Source organism: Athene cunicularia (genome assembly GCF_003259725.1).
Source record: "Athene cunicularia isolate RWA chromosome 3 unlocalized genomic scaffold, athCun1 chr3_part1, whole genome shotgun sequence".
NCBI classification, from domain to species: domain Eukaryota; kingdom Metazoa; phylum Chordata; class Aves; order Strigiformes; family Strigidae; genus Athene; species Athene cunicularia.
Genome location: NW_020799097.1, coordinates 16,850,879 through 16,864,811, shown reverse-complemented (window position 1 = coordinate 16,864,811; position 13,933 = coordinate 16,850,879).

The following is a 13,933-nucleotide window of genomic DNA, read 5'->3' as shown; positions in this document are numbered from 1 at the left end:
CACCCTCGCCCTGGACAGGAGCACAGCATCAGAGCATAGCCCTTTGGTGAGCACATAGCAGGGCTTAGCATTTTGTCCTTTGTGTTCATTTTCTTCAGTGTTTCTAGCTGTTGAACTTTCATGAGTGCTCGTTTAATGACCAAGTATGAACACTGCACCCGCTGGGGACTGCTGTCACACAGCAGGCCACACAGGCAGGTGATTCGGGCAATACTTGGTTCACTCACCACTCACTCACCCAGCAAGGGTGGGAAGGGGCCCTCAGTCAGGACCAGTAGTTATTCCAGCTCCAAAGGACAAGTGCAGTGACACACACACACCTTGCTGGTGACAATAGTGAACAACTGCCAGATAGATTAAATTAAGTCTTTGTCTATGACATCTACTGTTAAGTGCAATTCGATTAGCTCTTACCTATCTCTAAGGAAGTCTGAGGCTCTTTGGTTCTGGTACTGCTCTTTGATACGGAACAGTTGTTGGTTATGTTTATTGTCATCCTTGAGGATCTTTAGTCAGGACCACCTTTTCTGATATTTTCCACTCACCATAACTACTGAGGTGTTATTCAGAACTATGGTTCTGCCCAGTCAGTGACTTCATCACATCTGCCATGGGCAGTCCACCTTCCTCAACATCCCCTTCTACTTGTCGTCTTCAAACTGCTGCAATTTATGTCACTGCTAAGCCAGTTCAGTACAAGTAACATTCTGTAAAAGATGTAGTTGTTTGCCAGTGCTCACCCCAGGGGAATGGCATCTCAAAAACACTGTTATAACATATTTTCATTTAAACAGGTATAACCACACTGGTGAATTTAACTCCCTGAATTCAAAACACATCCAATTCTGGTTCAGCCAGGGATTTGCTTCTGGTCTGTACCATCTCTTAGTCACCACAGCTGTTCCTTCATGTCTCTGTACACTGCTTTGAGCTATGTAAAGAATTGCTAACAGTAAGGTCTACATATCCAGCCTGATAATTCAATATTGCTTTCTCATGTAATGAATGATTACTCGACCTAATGAAGGGTTCTCCAGATGACTGGGGTTATGAGGTCTGTGAACTCTGGCTACAGCTTTTCCCACGACTGGAGGGATTAGGGTGTTTTTTCCAGTTCAGATTCTTTCTCACCACTGATTACAGGTGAACTCATGCTGCAGCTGCTCCTTCAGCCACGGTATTTATAGCTTTCCCCTCCACACCCTGGCCATCTAGTTTAATGAAACTTTCAGGAATTCAGGCTGGAATTAAGGAGCTGCATTTAGGCACTCGGGTTTAGATGTGCAGGATCTCCCTCTGGAGGCCTTCAGCAGCAACTGCTTCTCTCCTTTGGTTTCACAGAAACCTGTGGGAGAGCAGCTTTGGAAAAGCCAAACTGCTTCTGCAAATCAGATCTCTCGCTCACGACTGGATGTCTTTCCTTTCCGATTTGTCTTACAACCCCAGTCCTTCTGCCAAACGTGGCGGCAATTTGCCAGCTTCAAAAGCTCAGGGACAAGACACCTCTCCCCTCTCCATCCCAAACGGAAAAGCAGGGAGAAGAGATGAGGCTGCTTCTGTGTGCTGGACATGGGGCCAGGCAGGCAGAGGGTGCTTCTCCCTCGTTTTTGCTCAGGACACGACCCCAGCTTCTCTGACACGTAGACCAACGTTAGAAGGGGAATAAAGAAGTCTGAGTCTGATAGAATATGAGAACCAGAGGAAACTCTAAACCAATCCATAATGAAGCTTCTCATGCAAACTTTTGAAGAACATAGACAGGATTAACTACTTGTGTCTTCAGACATGTTCAAGGATTAGTGCCACATGTATTACAGAATTATATACTTACTTCATTATCATAGTCCCACATCTGAGCTGTCGAATCACTGGAGATTTTTTTTTTTTTTTTAGATATACTTGGCATACAATAATGTATTTCTGGGCATAGGAAGAAAGATACATAGGCTACAAATTTTTTCCAACAAAATATTCTGGATGTTATGAAAAGTTTATAGTTGTGAGTTTAAAAATAATAAACATGTTTCTTTCTGTTAACTGGAGTAATCTGTATCGAGAATTTAGAATCAATCTTTTTTGTCTTTTTTTTTTTTTTTTCACTCTCCTGAGTCTTTTGAACTCATGTCGATCAGGTATCTCACTAATAAGTTGGCCTCTGTTACACTTTTGAAGGATGTCATCTGACTGAAACCCAGTGAGTTGCAAAGTTTGTTTGAAAAGTTATATTGTAATATCAATACCTGTGTATAAGTAAAGGCTTCCACTGAATTTCAGCAATAGAAATTCAAGTTTAGTTGGTATAAAATTCCTGACTAAAGTAGAATTCATACTGCAATCTCTTTTAAAATTCTAATGGAACATCTCATAATCAAAAAGCATCTTTAGTACACTTGAGATTTTTTTTTTAATAACAGTAAGAGATTTTTATCAGATTTTAAAATATATCTAAGCTAAAAAAATATATATAATAAATGACAACCCGTGATCTGAAGTGGAGATTGAAGAGCAAGTCCATGCATAGCCATAAATGTAACAAGAATGGCATTAGTAATACTTCTCAGATATAAGTTATGGGAAGTTAAAATGTTTGTTTGCTGTGTCAGTCACTCTGGAATCAAATAAAAGGAAAGGCAAGCAAAAATATATCTGCTCCTACACTAACTAAATGCAGAATTCACTTTCATCACTAAGAGGCGCTGCTGCATAAGATCCATGAGCTACTCTTGCGTGTAGTCAAGAGTAAATACCTGCAATACACGGGTGATACTTTTTTTTTTATGCTGTAAAGTGTATGTTTTATCAATATATATGTGTCTGTATTAATATTGTTCTTTCAGCAAAAAACAATTTTCATCTTAAAACCCACATTTTACTGAGTGGCTGCTGTGTCTTCCTTCAGAAATGTTATTATCATTCTGTTATGGAAGTTTTTGTGCTGGACTTGCATTCTCAGAAATCATTCTGAAAGTTATGATTATACAGACAGAAAATTCTTTGTATCTGAGGCTATGTAAGTCCTCAAGCTGGCAATTTACGTTAAAAGGAATTTTAGACCTATAGAGTCAACTCCATTTTCATGAGAGTGTCTAAGGACAGGCTCACAATGCTTTTACACTATGATAATCAGAGCATATTAAGGAATATTTTACTCCTTCCTTTTTAAAGATGGAATTTCAGGAGGGGGAATAGCTAAGCCAAAGAGCCACATGAATATTGGTAAAATTGTTTATACATGTAAGGTGACTGTTACTAGCTGGTACAACTTGTTCTAATCTGCCAAGGAGGTTTCTCAGCAGAGTTCACAGCAAGATGGATGCGGACTGGGATGAAGCAGGGTAGGAATCTTGGGAAGGATTTGCAGGTGAGGAGGGTGAACACACCTGTGAAACTCATGATCAGTACAAGACTAAAATGACCACAGCTCCAGGGTGCAGCCAGCCATGCATTTTGTAGAAAGTATTGGTTGGGCTTAGCACACTTGATTTGGTTTGCTCTTTCCATCCTCTTTGTGGACACTCTGGAAATCCCAGAGATAAAAATATCAGATTATAAAATGATAAGTGGTCCTTATGGCTCTTCCAAAATGGTTTTTAAAAAGAGGAAGGGAAACACAAATGGTACTTCAGTCACTGAAAAACCACAGAGAAGAATTTATGGCTGTAAGCACTGATTAAGCAATAAACTATCCATTTCTTTTAAAAAGTGTATGACATGTAAAAACATGACAATCTGAAGTAAATCGATTTACAGTTTGTCACGGTTGCTTTGTATACTATTCTCTTGTCAAAAGCTAACTCAACAGCTGTGTCTTAAAAAAAAAAAAAAAAAAAAAAAAGAAAAAAAAAGCACAAACTGTGAGAAATAAAAGGGAGATAAAATGCATTTGTAAAGGGTCTTCCAGCTATAGGCTCTTTGCATCATTTGCTTCAGGAAGAAATAAAGTAAACTAACACAGGAGAAAGACTAGTTGCAATCACAACAATGATTACTGCTTCCCACTCCTTGCAGATTCTTTAACAAGTTTTTCCTTTGTGATCGGTGATGTTGGAACTATGAAACAAAACACTTTCCAAAGGAGTGAGTTTAAGTGTGTAGTTTTAAGCATAGCAAAGCCATTCCAATAGCAAGCTTCTGCTAAAATGCAGTCCCCCCTTCCTCAACCTTTGCCTTAGCCCTTGTGCTTGCCTGATCCTACCACAGGCCAGTTACAAAAATCTAAGCTAACAGAAAATTAGGGGGTTTTTGTTTGTTTTTTTTTGTTTTTTTTTTTTTTAAAAAAACAACAAACAAACAAACCTAATGCTACCAGATAAAAAATGCAAGTCAATACATTTTGGCTAGTTCAACCCCCTTAGCTCATGCACTAGGTGGTCAGACAAGAGTCAGTGCAAGGGAGGGCCTGAGAACAGGTGGCTGCAGCATAGGGATGGGATCAAGTGGGGGTGTCCATTTGGCAGCAGCTGTTGCCTCAGCTTACGTGGATCATCAAATTGAAACCCATCCCTTTCTGCCATCTATTTCCCATTTGCAACTGATTTTTGTATAGGCTTTCTCTTGTGGATTAAGAGTCTTTTAAGTTTTGTCCCCACGATTAAGCTCCTCTTCAGACATTAGGTATTACAACACCTGGCTATACTTAGCTGTCTTCAGCTGGAAGATTACTGTTGTTTGCAATGCAATTTCTGCTAGTTAACTTTAACAAAAAAAAACCAAACCAGTTCCAATTAAAGGACTTTGAGAATTTATATATCTATATCTCTATCTCTTCTTTCTGCTTCTTTTGCTACATCAGCATCCCACAAATGATCAAGGGATGGTTTGGCCTTCCAAGTTTATCTCTCCACTGCTTTTCAGACCTGTAAAGTAGATTACCAAGATGTGCTGCCAAGGTGCCTGTCCTGCCTCCCGGTGCTACTGTGGGAGACCGTGCTGCAGGGAAAGGGGCCGGATCCAACAGGTCCTCACAAAGGGCTCACCATCCTCTGGCAAACTCTCAGCTTTCCAAAAGGAGAAAAGGTATGAAAGAGGCAAAGGGCATCATGGCCAGAGGTTGAGAAGACACAAGGTATGACTTTAACATGGTAACAATACAGTACTGTGTGTGATAACAAGGACTTGAAAAGTACTTCAGCACATTGCATGTTCTGTTGGTGTTCAGAACACAAAGATAAAATGCAGGGTGTTTTATATCCTCTCAGTGTTCACATCCCACCGCTGTGAAAACTCCAATTGTCTCTGTGAGAAGAGGTTTTTTTTTCCTTTTAAAATCCTGCTGTTCTTTTGTCCACGGGTGGCTGAAAATTCCTGACGTTATTTGATGTTGTGCAAAAAGTCTTTTGTCAGTTTAAGAATGATAGTTCTGTTATGATAGTTCATAATTAGGAGATGGTCTTAGAATTAAGATGTAAAATTCAGTACATATAGGAAACATGTGAAGAGGAAAATGGCTTAGCCCTCTCAAGTAGAGTAGGAACATAATAAATATATTTAGTGAAACTTTAACTTTTTAAAATGTCAGCAGCATTTTAGTTATAAAAATACCAAAGGTGTTTGTTGGAAATTCTGCCTACTTTCCAGTATATCCTTGTATAACTGTTTGCCACTGTAGCAAATTATAAAGACATCATCAAAGCAGACCAAATGTAAGACATCTCTGTATCTCTGTCTTCAGCAGTTGTAATAAAGCTGCATATCCCTTCAGAAGGGTGAGGATATACAGCAGGGATGACTTCAGAATTCGTTTTCATTTATCAGCATTAAGAGTTCGGTGGAAAACATTCTGAATAATAATTAATAGATGATATGATGATTGCATTTGTGTGAGTACTTTGCTTTCCCATGAGCTCTGTCTTCAACCACATCCCAGCATAGCATTATCAGTGTCTTTTCTTTGCTTTATTGTTCAAGTTCAGTCATTCTTTCAATTTCTAGAGCCACTGAAGAATTCATAATTGAACAACTCCATATAAAGGAAAAGTGCCTTCTGCTATAACTAAACATGCTTTCTGCACTACAAACATCATAATCAACATGCCAAAATGTGTTCAAATAACTATAATTCTTGTATCTCAAACTCTGATAATGGTCCTTTAAATTCAAAGCCCTTAAACAATGGTTAAATAAAATTCAAAGCCTATAAACAATGGTTAAATAAGAAATAATCTAAAGAAATGGTAAAGAGAGGGAAAAGATAATTTTTCTGGAAACATAGTGACCATATTGTATTCCATCCAAAATGTCTAGCAACAGCAAGGCAGTGTCTTTATGTTAACCACTGAGCAAACTGCATAGCACTTTCACCTTCACCTGGTATAAAATTTGGAATAATAATCTTGTTGCATTTTGCAACTTCTACTTAACTTCCACTGGTGTTTTTAGTTGTGTAAGGATCTAAAACACCTAAGCTCTTTTGCTAGTTTAAAAAAAAGAAAAAAAAAAAAAGAAAGAAAATCAAGCAACGAGCATCAGAAAAATATTGTAGAAATTCTAGGTTGACCTTCATTATATTTCTATTTTTTTCCTATAGCCAGTGTGATCAGAAACTAACCTTTAACTAAAATGATATCCAAGATCCCTCCTCTATCACGTCTAGAACTGGGTCTTAAGAAGATAAACAACTGTCCTAAGACCTGTGATAAACCCAGCAGAATTAGCACAGCATGGATATGTAGTATGTTAGGAGTATTATGCAGTGAAGATGGAAAACTACAGTGCAGGAGGGAAAAGTAATTCCACACACAGTATGGCAGTCACTTCAAGATTAAACATTTTTTGGGTCACAGGCATTCTTGTCTGTGCTGATTCATCCACACATCACATAATGTCTGATTCTTTTTTTCCCAATTAAATAAAATGCAATCTTATTATCTGATTGTTTTTCTGGCAAGGACACTGTGTTTTCTTCTTGAGCTTCTTAAAAAAAGATGCAGATTCTTAAACAGCTGGGCAGCCAACAGAAATGATCTCATTCTTTAAATCTGTAGCATCAAAACAAGACAGAAATAACCTCTGAGTGCAATGAATATTTTTGACAAGATTAAGGTCCCACGCAGGAAATGGGACACAGAATTCTTTTTAACTTCTTTAATATGTGTCTCTCAGAAGAAAGCTGAATTGACTTTTGGAAAGGAAGGATGAAGTAGACTTAAAATTTTTCTTGTGGCTGTACCATAATTAAAGTTATTGTTGCCAGGCTAATTTATACTCACTTAAAGCCTTTGCTTTCCCCATTGACTGAATGAGGAATTTGACTGCAGGATGGACTAAGTTTTTCCAGTAGCCTGGGTAATCCCTGTTCTTCCTACCCATCACTAGAACTGTTCTTTACATTAGTGTGGTTTTCAGCTGCATGTCAGATCTGAAAGCAGAACTCTTAACAGTTACTGAAATAAATTCCAAAATATTGTGACTAATGTTACAGACAGAGCTATAAATCATCATGCCAACGAAGGGTAAGGTTTTAAAAAATTATCATTGTATATGTAAGAAACTTGAATTTTAATTTAAACCTTGCAATATTGGGGTTTTTCAGAGCTCTTTGTGGCTCTGTGAGTGCCAGAGCCCTCAGGAAGCAACGGAAGCAGAGATCAGGTATGTGTGCAACTTCCTGAAAGGTGCTCAGCTCCGGCTTCCTGCACACCACCACTTACTACCAAAGCATTGGGTGATTTTCAGATGTGAGATGAATAACCTAGTTTGCTTCCCTCAGGAATTTCGAGGGATTTTGGATTGGTTGGTTTGGGGTTTTTTTGCTGGCTCAGGAGTTTGAGTAAATTTTCTGGATAAGCTGGAACAGACTAAACCTCCAAGAAGGAGAGAAACAGCTGTGAATGGAAGAAGTGTTCCTTCTCAGAAAGGGCTGTCTTTCTCACATTTACTTGAAAAGTGGTTACACTTCTATACCTGTGCTGTGTACTCTAGAATATAATTTATTGCAATAACAAATAGGACACCATGGTCTCTGGGAAGAGCTGCAAGAGGCTTTAGAGTAGCAGTGTCGAAAGAGCTACATCCTTCCTGCAGCAGCCAGCAAGAACAGCAGCCAGCCTGGTGTAAAGTCGAACAGTCAGTTGGTCTTGGTTAATCTCAACCTACATCCCCCTGGAATCCCTGCAGCAAATGGTACTGGACAAACTCCTGTGATAGATCTGCACAAAGGCTACTCATTACCTGACTCCCTGCCTCAAGCTCCTTTTCCCAGCATCCTGGCAGTTACCCAGGCTATCAAATGGGGACTAAGTGCCTTTGGTCATTTTGGGGGAGAGAGAGAATTTAGGAGGAGACAGGAATTTCCAGGTCAGTAGCTGTGTGAAGAGGACCACTCTCAAGTGGGTCATGGGGAACAATATCCAGCTAATTGTGATTTCACTATCCCATGATCTCAAGTGTCAGAATACAGTGCTCCAGATGGACAACAAACCAGCTGTCCTGCGTAAGCATTTCAGGGCCAGGCTGTCCTGTGCACTGCTCTCACAGGCTTAAGACAACTTGGAACTGAGCTCTATAAATATATGTCTCTTATGCCCTCCTCACGCATTCTGCAGTTTCCTTAAAGAGCTGACAAAATTGCTTGAAAGTAAAATAGAGCAGCTTTGCCCATATGTAGATGTGGACAATGTAATAAATAGAGCTGGTCAGAAAGAAAAACACTGATATATATTTTTTTATATACTTTTTTATATTTTGCCCTAAATCAGGACAAAAAGTAGCATTTTTTTTTTTAAATGAGAAATTCTAAAATATTTTGAATTATAATTATAAATATAAAAGTTATACAAAGGTATTGTAACATAGAAGCACAATGTAACATAGAAGTAACAAAACACTATTCTTAACATATAAACCTTTTAAGGAGGCAGAACAAAATAATATTCAGTTCTTTTTTTTTTTAATTAATTTTCTTTTTTTTTCTTTTTTTTTTTTTTAAACCTGACATTACTCCATTTTAAAGAGAGAGTATTAGAGCAATCTGTTTCAAACACCATCACCATGCAGCCACCATGTTGGGCTCTTATCAGGCACCTTGTATCACTGTAGTCCTACACCTGGACAAATAGATACATCCGGGCTTCAGGTACTGTGAGAGGAAGTCACACCCTTTTTGTCGATCAAGAATGGGTCATACAGATATGAAATGGGCAGAGCTATGACCAAAAGCTGAAAGAGCTTTGCCAGACAAGGTTAAGCAGATTCATGCTTTCCCTCAAAACGCTCTATGAATGGAGATACACCAAATATTTTGTAATGAGAAAAATTATGCATATGATTTGCATATTCCAAATTTTTATGGTTTTCCTTGGAAAATATACGGTTTTTCATGTAACCTCTTCTGTCAGAATTCTCTGAAGAATGAAATGTAAATCTGAGAAAACTTCTAATGCTGTAGGATGATGCCTCCATTCCAGTGGATTTTTCCACCTTTTTAATGTATTTTCCAGAACTATTCTTTCTCATCATGAGACCCCTGAGACATTACTTTGTACCACAGCCCACCTGTTAGTAGCCCACGTGTCCACTAAAAATGGTGACTGGTTTCATGAGCAGCTTCTCACTGACTCAAAGCTCCCATAGGGACATCTTTGGTGGAGTACAAGTCCCACTTGAACACAAAACTATCATGAACTCTACAATCAGAAGCAGCTTGCTGTGACACAGAAAAGGCATCTTTGCAAGCCAGCACTTGAACATATTCTTAGAGTTTAGAGACAGAAAGTCCTTATTTCTGCTCTTCTGACTACCCATCTATCAAAAGCCTTTAGGTGAAAAAGCAAAGTTTACATAGTTTATGAGAGTCCCTTTTGTTCAACTTTCAGGATTCAAGCTCCTCCTGCAGGATCCTGAGTCTGGTCTCTGCTCCAACTTCCCTTTTCAGATTTCATGCTGCATCCAAATACATCTGAGCTGATCCCCCTGCCACTGTCCTGGGCTCAGGAGAAGAAGGGTGGAGAAGTTTCTTGCCCAAGCAAATGAAAAGGGATGTTTTGGCTGTTGTTATCTATTGTGTTTCCAAAGTAAGTCTTCTCATCTCTTGATTGTCTGTTCATATGCACCCTGGCAGGTTTACCTGACTGACACCATCTGTTATTCCTGTGCTTGGGGAAAGAAATTAGTCTCTGCAGTCTCTGTAGGGAACCATATAAAAACAAATGCTGAAAACCTATTTGCTGTCTCTAATATACAGCAAAGGCTTAAATCAGTGATAGTTATACCTTGAGTTGCATTAAATTTGGGCTGTGGGTAAATGCCCAAATCTTTTTGCAGGTTGTTGCAAACATTTGTTGACAATAAATATGTGACATGAGTATCCAGGATGCATATGAGGAAAGAGTGTTAAAATTATGTTTGTGCCAACAACTGTTTTATAATAGATCCTTGGAAACTTGTAGATGAAGTATATTTGCTACCTTGACAAAATTTGTGGATTTATTATCTTAAGGTCTGAACTTTAGGGGAAAAAAAAGTATTTTTAAAAAAGAAAACCAAGAATGCTTTCAATGTTTAAACAACCAGAATAAGTACAGGGGGAACACTATGACTGTTAAAATTACTCCCTGCTTAAAGGAGTTCTTCCCTACACTTTGTATTTTCATCTGGGATGCATCATTGCTTTGCTGTGATGCTTTGGGCCAATTAGATTTTTATCTGAACTGATAAAGAAGGGTAAATCCTTAAGGAAAGACAAGAATATTAGTTAATTGTACCAGAATTAACTAGGTGGATTTCATGAGGAAACTTGCTGAAAAGCTTCAAAAGATTTTTAATAAAATGAATACTGTAGTTCCTGGGAGCTAAAAAAAAAAATAAAAAATAATGAGTGCTTAAAGCTTGAAATGTTAGCTCTTATTCATGTAAAGTCTGGAGGGTGGTAACCTACAATAGCACTTACTAATATTCCTACTTCCTTTGCTTTAAGAAGAAATATCTCCATAGCTGTGAAATCGTCAGCTTAGAAAATTCTTAAATTACATACTGTGTAGCTTTTTTGGCTGCTTTATTCAAGCAAGAGTTGCCTGACACTGCCATGGTAGTGTCAGAAGCTGTTTGTTTCATTAAACATCTCTCTGATTAGACTGTGGGCAGATATCTTGGCATTAACGGTATTAGACTGCAGTGAATTTCACTGAGTTTAGGAATATATTTTTCTCAAGCATTTAATTTCTTCTTTCAGACAGTAAAATTAGAATCAAAAACATACTCAAGGTGTATTGTGAAGAACCTCCCACACAGCTTATTGATACTGTGATCTTTTTCCTGCTTGCAGGGGACAATAACCTGATGCTTCTCCAGCAGACATCCTCATGAAAGAGACCCTGAAGCTTTTTCTGAAAGATCTGTTCCTATTTGGTGTTGTCAGATTAAGTTTCTCTATTTCAAGATAGCAGTCTTCTGTGGGTGACTGGGGCTTTCCTGTCTTTCCTGTTATTTTTTTCTCCTACTACTTCCAAGTAGAGGGACAGGATCAACATATTTCTGGAAGTTCTCTGGCAGTTTCCAAAACTGCTAAGTCACAATTAGACATGCAGTACCATGCACCACAGATTTTCTGCCAAGCATAGGGGAACATCTTTCTGCCTGAAGATGTTTTCATCACTGTCCTGAACCAGATACTAATTTATATCCCACAAAGCAAATGTAAAATAGTAAAATATCAGAGTGGTATCATATTTACCTTGGATTTACAGCAATATGTATTTCCTAGCAAGGTGCAGGACAAAGGGAATTCATCCCCTGCCTTATACAGATGTAGTATCATTGTGGTAAGTGATTTGCAGATGTAGCATCTAAACATAATGCAATTTTGAAGGCCATTATCATGGTCTGCTACAATGGTGGTAGGTGCCATACAGTCTTAAAAGAAAAAAAATACAAGAAGCTACCAATAGACGTTACGTTATCATTAGTAAGCAGTTTGGCTAAGAGATTTCTGTGAAGACTAAAAATGGTAAGTACTCTCTAGTCATAATTATCTCCAGTAATGTGGACAGTAAAGGTCAAAACTGAAATATCTGGCAGACTGAGAGACTGACTGCATGTTGCCATGACCTAATTCTATCCAACTTAGTACAGAGACTTCTTTATCACAACCAGCAAAATGATTCAGTTAAAATGGAAAAAAAACTGGTGATTTCTACAATTTCTCATATAAGAAGAGAGAAAATAACATCTCTGAGCTGACTACCATCACCACAGTGAACCTGTATCACCATACAAATGCTATCCAATGGCAGAAAACATTTCCTCACTCACCCTAAAGTCATTGTGATTAGCTAGTTAAGTATTTTATGCTGTTAGATGATTGTCTGCTTATGTGTAAAGGAGAGTTTGTATCTTCAAGGTTGGCAGCATACATGTGTATACACTTCAGATAATACCTTCCCACTGAGCAAACCCAAAGCTGCCTCTAGACACAACCTGTTGCAGCCGGACTGCAAGCATTGGCCTCCAGGTGGAAATAGAGGCAGCAACAGGTTTATGTATGGAATTGAATTGCATTGGTCTTAAGCCTTCAGTTAAGCTTGCGTCTGAAAATTGTGGAAGAAAAGATTGAGTGGCCTTTTTTCTTTCTTTAGCTATTATTAACTGACACTATTTCTATAGCTCCATTTCCATGCACCTTTTTCCTTGGCTATCAGTTTACCACTCAAAGGAATGGCTAAACAGAGAGTACCCATGAGGCTGGGATTACCTGTCGTTTTCACTTCAGTGACCATTACATGCAGGAAGTAGGGAACTGTAAAACAATGAGATAAAAGAACAAATGTAGTCTTTTACAGAACAACACCGAAGATGATATATCATAGCATAGATATGAAGGCTTGCTTTGGGAGCAGCTGGGTTCAGCCCCAACTATTATCAATGTGTTCAAGGACCTGTGGTTTTAAAAAATGTGTGAACTTTACTGCCCTGGGCACACCACATACCTGTTCCACTTCCATGAAGAAAAGCACAAATGGCCTTGCTGGTTGCAAAACTATGGAGGACAGCCACCATGAATGAGGCTTTTCTGTGAAAAAAGCCATCAGGTCTTTTTAATTCACAGGCATGAGAGAAAGGGTAGGGGAAGATGCTGACTTTCAGACTCTACAAATGCTAACAGAAAATGTAGTCCAGTGACAGGTAATTTATTTATTGTCATTCTGTTGTGAAATCACTATATTAATTTCCCATTTTTGTAGAAGGGTTAGATACTATGCATTCAAGTGGCCTTAAGTGTAGAAATAAACTGTCTTCAGAGGTCAATTAAACTGTCTCTGACAGTGTCCATCATCTTGGTATATGAGAACATGTTAATACAGTGAAGGTGGGAAACAGTTGGGAGGGATGAATTTTAGAAGGCATTTCAGTGAAACTAATGGAAGGTAGGTACAAACCCTAATTGGATAACAATATGCTAAGAGTAATTATTAATGGACCGGTGTTAAAATTGAGGGATCAATTAAGCGACATTTTTCTATCAAGCTTGGGGCTATAGGAATCTGGCCCAGATCCAGTTTCATTCAAAGTTTCATTTCCAGCCTGGATGATGGACCAGAGAACATTCCTATTAAATTTGCAGACTACATGAAACTGCAGGGGTCTGAAAGGATATTGTCTGACAGGATTAGAATTCAAAGGGATTTTGACATATTGGAAAGAATATTCAGAAGAAATGAGAGGGAATTCAGATAAAGTGATGCAAAGCTGTATATTTGGGCCATGTTTTTACAAACCTAAGTGTGAGATCTAGGCCATGTTTCCACAGTCCTAAGTGTGAGATCTGTGAATTGCTCAATCACCTACCACCACCACCCCCTAGCTCAGTAACAGATACAGCACTTAATGTCAGCATTTGTAAGCTGATACTGCATGAGCAACACACCACTTTCACCTCTACCTCGAGCATGAGCAGAAGCAGCAGCAGCGGGCTGGACTACCTGGAAGTGGTCCGAGAGGC